This window comes from Cryptomeria japonica, chromosome 1 (assembly GCF_030272615.1).
Source record: "Cryptomeria japonica chromosome 1, Sugi_1.0, whole genome shotgun sequence".
Taxonomy (NCBI): domain Eukaryota; kingdom Viridiplantae; phylum Streptophyta; class Pinopsida; order Cupressales; family Cupressaceae; genus Cryptomeria; species Cryptomeria japonica.
Genome location: NC_081405.1, coordinates 123,430,500 through 123,440,937, shown reverse-complemented (window position 1 = coordinate 123,440,937; position 10,438 = coordinate 123,430,500).

Genomic DNA, 10,438 nt, shown 5'->3' with positions numbered 1-10,438 from the left:
AGATACTTGCCAAACCAGAGTGTGATTGCATAGAAGAGGAGCTAAAAAGGATCTGCCTTAGCAAGTAGCACTATTATCATATCAGAGCTTTACCCGTTGAATTCTAACCATTTCAACAGAAGGAAAATCCCTTGTCCGGGTAGCTTTAACAGGCTTGTTGCAAATCCTCTAACCAGGTGACTCAAGTTCATTGAGTTCTTTAAATCCTCTAGCGAGGTAACCTTTAATAGGGTTTATAACCATCCCTTAACCTTATTGTAAAATCTCTAACCGGACTAGGCTCCTAACAGAGCAGACTTCAAAAGAGTTCAAAACAAGTTTGTGGGTATTCATCCCCACCGTGGTTTTTCCCATTTGGGTTTCCACTTGAAAAATCTCTATGTTATGTGTTGTGAGTTTTTCATGTGATGATTGAGTAGTTTTTCATTAAAGTTGAATATGCATGCAATGCTAAATGCTTGTGGTATTATTGATACAACTCATGCATGATTATATTGGTAAAGTAGTCATCAAGATTTGATATTTGTGGAATGTTGTCTGAAGTATATGTGCTTAACTGGTTTAGCCATGGTTATGCTCAGTGGTGAAGACAACCAGTCAGCTGTGTTTTAATATGATAAAATATTGTGAAGTTTTTGTGTGTACTGATTCACCCCCCCTCTCAATACCGGTCACGACCTTAGTTGTTCATAATTATTCATTAGACTCAAGGTACAAAGATTAAGTCTTACTCCACCATCTATTAAGACACATTTGATTTTGGTGTTATAGATAAGGGTTTCAATATGTAGTGCTAGATTGTGAGATGGATTAGAAGGTTGATCTTTAATGGTAAATGTGGGGGATTTTGGAGAGGATAAGTGTCCCATCGTGGCTTGGAATTAATTCATATTATTGTCATAAGGGACACAAGACTCTTGAAGGGCCTTGTTTAGGATCACTTTATGGATAAGTGAGTGCAAAGTAGCTCTAGGATGAATATTTGTGTTGGTGTTTTTTCTAAATGGTCAAGGAGATTATATTTTCTTGTGGATCAGTTTGAGGATGGGGCTCCTTGGATATTAATGTGACCATGACTAATGAAAACACAATTATACTCCTTGATAATTATAATAGCTACTTGAGTAGCACTTTGATCAATGCAACCTATAACAAAATTAGTGGTTTGGACATCGACATTATTGTTATAGGTGTAATGAAGGATTACCATCATTATGTTTAGGAAAATATTTCTTGTACATTCCTAAACATTCATTAGGGGATGTTGTTATTGTTGGAATCAAGGAAAACTAAGAGGGGGAGGGGGTGAATCAGTGTTCTACTGGTAAATAATTTTTCAAACTTATTCTAAGACCATCAAAAGTAAATGCAAGAAAGTAAAATATAGGAACACAAGATAATCAACCACAAAATCATAACACTAAGTTTTTTACATGAAAACCTAGAAAGGGAAAAACCACGGTGGGATTGGAACCCACAATATTCATATACTGCGATTAGGAGTACATAAATATTACATGAGGGGAATGCACTTGCATTCAGGCACACTGCCTAGAACCAAATTTTTAATTACAATATGGAAGTCACACTGACTTACATGTCATTTATAATGATAACTAAAATGATTGAACTCCAAAATAGCATCAAACAATGCTTGGATGAGTTTCGGTCAAGTGCAAAAAGTCTAACTGTAATTGCTCTGCAACTCTGTCCTGTTCTGCATCTTAGTTAGCTACCAGATCAAGAATGTGCACATGAAACTGTTCCAAATAGGTTTATTGATCACTACTTGCTCATATCACACCTCAAAAATATCTCCTACATTGGGCATATATATCCGCAATTACAAAATAAAACATTCATCAAGTCGACCATCCTTATTATGCAATGTAACGTGTAACCAAGTGTCAACTTAGATCGGGTCTCTAAAACATATGCAGATCACCAAAATGAAGTCAAAATGATTTCTACATGAAGGCCCTATCATACCATGCATGAATTTGACCACCCAAATCACTGCAAAGATTCCAGACCAAAAGTGCTATGCTATCCTGAAATACGAGTGACAGATTATCAGACCACACGCTCTGTCAGTTAGTAGAATGCATAACTACCGGATAGGATTTCCATGAAGAGTTGCCATCAATGAAAACCTTAATCCATTAACCATGCATTTGTATCCACCAGAAGAGTGTCAATTTCCAACAATCTCCCCCTTTGGCATTGATGGCAACACTTGGGAAAAATGACTAAGTGCCGAGTCAACCTGAATACTGGATCAAAAATTTCTAAGGCCCCCCCTTAGACCAAACCTCAGAAACTTGTATCATTTCCTGTACATTTTTCATTCTACTCTCCCCCTTTGACAACAATGCCAAAGTTAAGGTGTAACTCAAAAATTTATATACAAGGGTATATACTGGATATTCAATACATACTTGAAAATATATGCAAAAAGAGTCTTCAAAAATCTTGAGTGTGTATCCCACCCATTCTTCAAGTTGTCCAAAACTGTGATGAAAGCACTGAAAACATAAGAATATATCTCCACATATTTCAAGTCTTTTAGAACTGGTTGTGCCATTAACTTCATGCAATCTACTTTGTTGCTCAGCATGGTGTTCATCCAGGGGGCTATAAGGTTCTGGACTTCACCAACTCGCCTCAGTATTATGTCCTTTTCTATATTTAGGCTCGATATTTGATCAATTCGAGCCATCACTTGTCCTTCTATACTGATGCACTGGTAAGGGTTACATTGGAATCAAACGATTGAGATATACCATCAAGCTTGCCCTGGAAAACATTGATCTTCTTGTCTATCTCTGATGTGAATTTGGGCAATATAAGGCATGACTTATATATATTTCCTCCTTCGTTCAATGCCTTAGAGATTGTCTGTCGTCCTTTGTTCAATCTAACCTTGTCATCTTCCGGAATGTCTGCATACACACCTCCTTAAATTTGTCCAATACTTGGTTGGTGGTTGCCTTTTCCAATGACTCAAAATTAGTACTGATATTGTTAATCAACTGTAACATCCCGTCGGAGGGGTTAGAGTTTGGATCTAATTGTAGTTCTGGTACCACCTTTTTCAAAACACTTACAAACATCTCAATCAACTTTTTGTCTTCACTCTTTGACTTAACCAAATCCCGACTTGCTTGAGCCTGAACTGCTGCAACAACCATCAACCTTTCATCTGGAGACATATGTCCAATGTCAAGAGGTCCATCAAAGTTGATGGAGATTTTAGGTAAAATCCTTTTCCCTCTGTCCTTTGGTGTGTCAATTTGCATGATCACCGGGACATCATCAATTTTCTGCTTTCCCTTATCCACCTCTTCGGCCTTATCAACATCCTTCTTTGACTCTTCTTTTCTTACATCTTTTTCTTGATCCAATTCTTGCACAACATGTGATTCTTCATTATCCTTTTCTTTTTCCTCAACCTTTGCACCGACGTCACTACTTGGTGCAGTATCAACATTTGTTGTCTCTTTGGCTTCATCAACTTTCCCTTCAACCATCTCTGGGTTGTCCTTGTCAACCAGAGGATTTTGACTGTCTTTTGCATCAAGGGTTATATTGGCCTGATCTTTCGGATTGGCCTCTGTCTGAGTTTCATCCTTCTGATTACCTGCAAAACCTACCTGTACATGCAGAGGGGAAGTATCTTCCTTCCGAGAGCCATCATCAAACTTGGGGTTGATTGGAACCTGATTGTTCTTTAAGAACCTTTTCCATATCTCTTCACTTTATTTTCTGACTTCCTCAACCCTGCCAACCATAAGCCCGTTTACTCTTTTTTTGCCTCATAATTCCTTCTTGTTGTCTTGCTCCACAAGTCTATCAACTTCTTCTTGTGAAATAAAAGCATTGATATTGATCAATTCACGTTCTTTAATTTCCTTATCTATTTGGCTTGCAGTTAGCTTTCTAGCATCAAGAATGTTATATAGATCCTTTAGAATGCTACGTTCTAACTTAATTAATGATTTGCTGAAGTTATGCAAATACAACACAATAACTTCCTCAGTTTCTCTCAGTTCTCTCTCATCAATATTTTCATATTGTGCACTCATATTCTTGATATTACCATTAATAACCATTTCATCAATAAATTCTTTTGCAGTCAATGGGGGAATGATGGTATGTTTACCTTCCACCTTGAAGGATTCAAGATCTACATTAAGCTTTGTCCTTGGCTTTCTTCCTCTTTTTGGCCTACCGATTAGAGAAGGTTTTGATTTTGTCTTCTTGCTTTTCTGGGCACCACCAGATTGTGGTTTCGTAACCAATTTGACAAATTTATTATTATGAGGATTTGGTTACTACTGATAGGGGGGTAGACTATACCGATAGGTCTAGATGACTTAGATGACTAAGAAAACATGGTTGCCATCAATGACAACACAAATAAAGTCATCAAACAACTTACAACTATATCATCATCATCCAGCCAACAAACTCCATCAACTTTACTTGTCATCTTCATCTCATCAACATCTCCATATGCCAAAAATATCCCCATCATTATCTTCATCAGTTATGCTAATAATATCTCCCTTTGGCATTGATAGCAACACAAAAATAGCAATACCAAAAGTTCACCAAAAGCTCATCATGTAAAACTGGAACACTAACTGTTATGACCGTTGTACTTGATCTTCTCCCTTCATCAGTTCTTCTCTTTCTGCTCTTCATTGTTCTTCTCCTCTACTTTTCTTCTCCCCCTTTTCTTTACTTCTCCCCCTTTGAAAAAAATGCCAAAGGTGCAAAGTGTCAAATTCATCTTCTACTGCTATAGATTTCTTCATCTCTGCTGCTCCCCCTGAGGAGTAGCCATTTTCTCATCAAACCATACAGAAAGATCTTCAATTAGTCCACTGGATTGATGCTACAACAACATCTTAGTTAAACTTCTATAGGGGTATTACCCCTAGCTTGCCTCTGAGATACTCAAAGGTTGCTTTAGGCAATGGCTTAGTGAAGATGTCAGCCAACTTCTCTTTGCTTGACACCTGATCCATCCTGACTTTCTTTTCCTGCACTCTTTCTCTCAAAAAATGATACTTCAGTTCAATATGCTTTGTTCTAGCATGCAATATCAGGTTCTTTGAAATGCTTATTGCACTTGTATTATCACAATATATGACCACCAGTTTTGTCATATTCTCCTTAAATCCTTCTAATGCATGTTTCATCCATATTGCTTGAGTACAATTCATAGATGAACACGCATACTCTTCTTCTACTGTAGACTGAGAAATGCAACTTTATTTCTTACTAGTCCAGGATACCAGTCTTCCTCATAGAAAGAATGCACCACCGGTTGTGCTCTTCTGGTCATCTATATTACCTACCCAATCAGCATCTGTGAACACCTTATTAACTGATTGGTTCATTATAGCTCTACAAAATCTTGCAATGTGTCATGGTTTGTGACAACATAAATATCTCATTCCAGATGCTCTCCAAGGTCTAGCATTGCCTCTATTAGTTCTTCTCTGGCAATTCATAGCTACATGACCATAGTTGTGATAGATTGAACATGTCACATTCCATCTATTCTCCATTTCATATGGACTAGACCGGTTCACATAAGGTCTTTGCCAAGTAGGCTTCCTCCTATCATTGTAAGATCTCTACCATTCACCATTAGACCTCTGACCCATGTAAGATCTCTGATTGTTTACTCTTGACCTGTACTCAACAACTCTATGCCCATACTTGTTGCAATTGAAGCAATATCCATCAAAAGTACTATGCTTATATCCTTCATATGCATTAGGTCTATATCTATCAAAAGTACTATGCTTATATCCTTCATATGCATTAGGTCTATATCCATCAAAAGTACTAGATCTACTTCTACAAACATTTGTAGTATGACCTACCTTATGATAGGTAAAACATACTGGTTTGTAAGTTCTCTTACCAGTGTTCTTCTTGGTCTTTGGTACAGATTTGGCTTTATGCATGGTGTCCTTGGTACTGGATGGCTCTCCTTGTTCAAAGGTTGTGTATCCCAAGCCATGTGTATCTCCTTTCTGCCTTTGTGTCCGAATATGCTCATCAAGCATAGCAATGCTCTTGTTGAATTTAGCTAGTAACTCATTTGCATCAGCCAACTCCTTGGTAAGCTCCTCATTCTTCTTTGTGAGACTTTCTCTAAGAGACATAGCCATGTCTAGATCAGCTTGTATTTCCTATTTTTCCTCATGAAGATGTGCATGCAAGGTACCAATCTCCTGGTTCAGCTTAACGATCTCATGCTCCTTATCTCTTATTGTGTCTTCGGATATCCTTCTGGATTCCAACTCTTGGCTCATCCTGATGGTAAGGGCTTCCAACTGTCTCCTCAGATGTTTCTTTTCATCATTTATCTTTTCCACCTCATTAGACAAGACATCAATGTTTGCTTCCTCAGATGAACTGTTTTCACTGAGTTCCAACAACTGCTCAACCAATTCTCTTCTCTTAGCCAATGAAGCTTTGTACTTGACCTTTAGTTCACCAAGGGCTTCTTCAGATTCTGCAAGCTTGTGTGAAAGTTATTTGTAACTCATTGAACCTTCCCCCATATTAGCCTTAGAGATCCTTCCCAAGTGGTTAAGTCATTAAGGGAGTTAGGCTCTGATACTAATTATTATTATGAGGATCCGGTTACTACTAAGAGGCAGGGGGGTGAATCAGTAGTACAACAATTATGCAATAATTTAAAAACCTTTACTAGTAACCACTCAAACAATCTGCTAAGCTGATTTAACAAACCATTCATTCAAGTGTTCATCAACATGCAAACAAAGTAATGATATCAAATGCACAAATCAACAATGCGTCCGCCATATGAACACAAATATTTTTCACGTGGAAACCCAACTGGGAAAAACCACAGTGGGAATTAACACCCACAAAATATTTTCACTCTTTTGGAAAGTGGCCAGTTAAAGGCCTAGCCCAGTTAAGAGCTTACAATATGCCCGGTTAAGAGAAGACCCTGTTAGGAGTCACTCGGTCAAGGGCTTTTACCTTAGCCCTTCTATGAGCTCTACCATGTTAGGAGTAACCTTGTTAGTGTATTTTGAACTCAAGTTAATGAGCCACCCGATAAAGGGATTTACAATATAAGACCTATTAGGATCTACCTGGTTAAGGGATTTCAAATTGCTGTAACTGTTAGGGAACAACAAGGAAAACAATATGATTACAACACTTCCTTTCTTTCTATTACAGATCCTTTTCAACACAACTCTGCTACACACATGTAAACACTTCAATCTGGTTCGACAACACCTTCTCAAACTACCGACACAAAATCTCTTCTCCAACTAGCCTTAAATACACTTTTCAGTTAGGGCGGCTACAAACCAAAATTCATTAACCAAGATACAATGAATTTACATTACAGATCATTATAGATCATTACAACAAATTTCGAGACAATTTCCATCATTGTATGATCACCGCACATCACCGCACATTGATTTGATAAGCAATCAAACCCTTGTCACATTCTACTAAGCAGTTTGTTGTTTCCTAAGAAATTCAATCCTTGTAGGTGCTTAAATGCTATCTTATCACTACACATGGATTCTGACACATCATCACTAAGTTATGATCATGATAAGATCCACCGCCTAACCTTAAATCATTACCAGTTAAAGATCTGATACCGGTATTCATTCTTCTTCACAAAATTCAAAGCAGTGAATCATAAATCGCTCAATACACTGAATCAACTGATGCGGTTTGGAACATAGGTGCATGTTCCTATCTTCAACACTCCTTTAAACTGCAACGTCTAAATCTTCTCCAATCGTTTGTATAGGTCTCTTGCTCATCACTTTGTTCCTATTTACCTTGCTGTCAACTGGTTCCACTACCAGTTAGGCTATACCGATAGGTCTAGATGACTTAGATGACTAAGAAAACATGGTTGCCATCAACGACAACACAAATAAAGTCATCAAACAACTCAAAACTATATCATCATCATCTAGCCAACAATCTCCATCAACTTTACCGATCATCTTCATCTCATCAACATCTCCATATGCCAACATTCTCCCCATAATTATCTTCATTAATTATGCCAACAATCTCCCCCTTTGGCATTGATGGCACCACCAAAATAGCATTACCAAAAGTTCACCAAAATCTCATCATGCAAAACAGGGACACTAACTGTTAGGACTGTTGTACTTGATCTTCTCCCTTCATCATTTCTTCTCATTCTACTCTTCACTGTTCTTCTTTTCCTTTACTTTTCTTCTCCCCCTTTGCTTTACTTCTCCCCCTTTGAAAACAATTCCTAAGGTGCAAAGTGTCAAATTCATCTTCTACTGCTCCCACTGAGGAGTAGCCCTTTTCTCATCAATCCATAGTGAAAGATCTTCAATTAGTCCACTGAATTGATGCTTTAACAACATCTTAGTTAACTTTTGTAGGGGTATAACCCCTAGCTTGCCTCTGAGATACTCAAAGGTTTCTTTAGTTAATGGCTTGGTGAAGATGTCCACCAACTGCTCCTTGCTTAACACATGATCCATCCTGTCTTTCTTTTCCTACACTCTTTCTCTCAGAAAATGATACTTCAGTTTAATATGCTTTGTTCTAGCATGCAGTATTGAGTTCTTTGAAATGCTTATTGCACTTGTATTATCACAATATATGACCAATGGTTCTGTCACATTATCCTTAAATCCTTCTAATACATGTCTCATCCATATTGCTTGAGTACAGTTCATAGATGCAACCACATACTTTGCTTCTGTTGTAGACTGAGAAATGCAACTTTGTTTCTTACTAGTCCAGGATACCAGTCTTCCTCGTAGAAAGAATGCACCACCGGTTGTGCTCTTCCGGTCATCTATATTACCTGCCCAATCAACATCTATGAACACCTTCAAAGAGAAGTTCCTTTGTATGGATACCATAATCCATAATCAATAGTTCCTCTAAGATACATGAAAATTCTCTTCACTGCCACCATATGAGTCTCTTTAGGATTTTCTGAAATCTAGCCAATATACCAACTGCATGAGCAATGTCTAGTCTGCTATGAATAACATATTGTAGTTTACCAATCATTGATCAATACTCTGTTTCATCTACTAGATCTGAATCATCTTCCTTGGATAATCTGTAACTAGTAACCATAGGGGTTCCAACTAGTTTAGAGTCTTCCATTCCAAAGGTTTTCAATACCTCCTTCACATATTTGGACTGGTTGATAAAGATTCCTCCTTTCATCCGATGGACCTACAAACCAATGAAAAAATTGATTTCACCTATCGAAGACATTTCAAATTCCTTTTTCATTTCTTTTGCAAAATTTAAACTCATGTCATTATCTCCTCCAGATATGATATCATCTACAAACACTTCTGCAATCAATAACTCATCTCCTTCTATCTTCAAGTAAATTTTGTTGTCCTCACTAGTTCTTTCAAATACAATCTATATCAGGTGTGAATGGAGTCTCTCATACCGTGTCCTTGGAGCTTGCTTTAATCCATATAAAGCTTTATGAAGTTTGCACACCATGTCTTTGTCTTAGGTCAATGCAAACCCATCCAATTGTTCAATGTAAACCTCTTCTTCTAGAATTCCATAAAAAAATGCAGACTTGACATCCATTTGGTATACCTTGAATCCTTTGAATGCTGCAAATGTAAATAGCATTCCTACTCCTTGAAGTCTAGCAATGGATGCAAAGGTTTCTCCATAGTCCTCACCTTCTTCTTGTGCATATCCTTTGCAAACTAGTCTAGCCTTGTTCCTAATCACTTCACCATCTTCATTCAATTTGTTCCCGAACAACCACTTAGTACCAATAACATTTTTATCAGCTGGTTTGGGGGAAAGTGACCAAGTGTTCACTCCTTCTCCTCCTCCTCCTCCTCCTCCTCCTTCTCCTCCTCCTCCTTCTCCTCCTCCTCCTCCTTTTCCTTCTCCCTTTCCTTCTCCTTCTCCTTCTCCTTCTCCCTTCTCCCTTCTCCCTTCTCCTTCTCATTCTCCTTCTCCTTCTTCTCCTCCTTCTCCTTCTCCTTCTCCTTCTCCTTCTCCTTCATTCTTCTTCTCCTCCTCCTCCTTCTTCTCCTTCTCCTTCTCCTTCTCCTTCTCCTTCTTCTCCTTGATGTAGAGGTATGGTTCAAACAACTTGAAAATGTTCCAAGTTACTCACTTGCTCAACCAAGCAACAAACCCTCCTTATTAAGGATTGACTCCATTTTGGGTAGTTCCAAACGGTTTTCACCAAAACATTCATAACTTTCTCAAAACTGAATGAAATAAACTCAAACCAAAAGCAATGGAAACATTATTAAATATAATACACTATCATTATGGATTGATATCTATGGAGAAGATTTGATAATGATTATTTGATTGATGATTTTGTTGGGAAATATATGACAATGCCTCACGAATG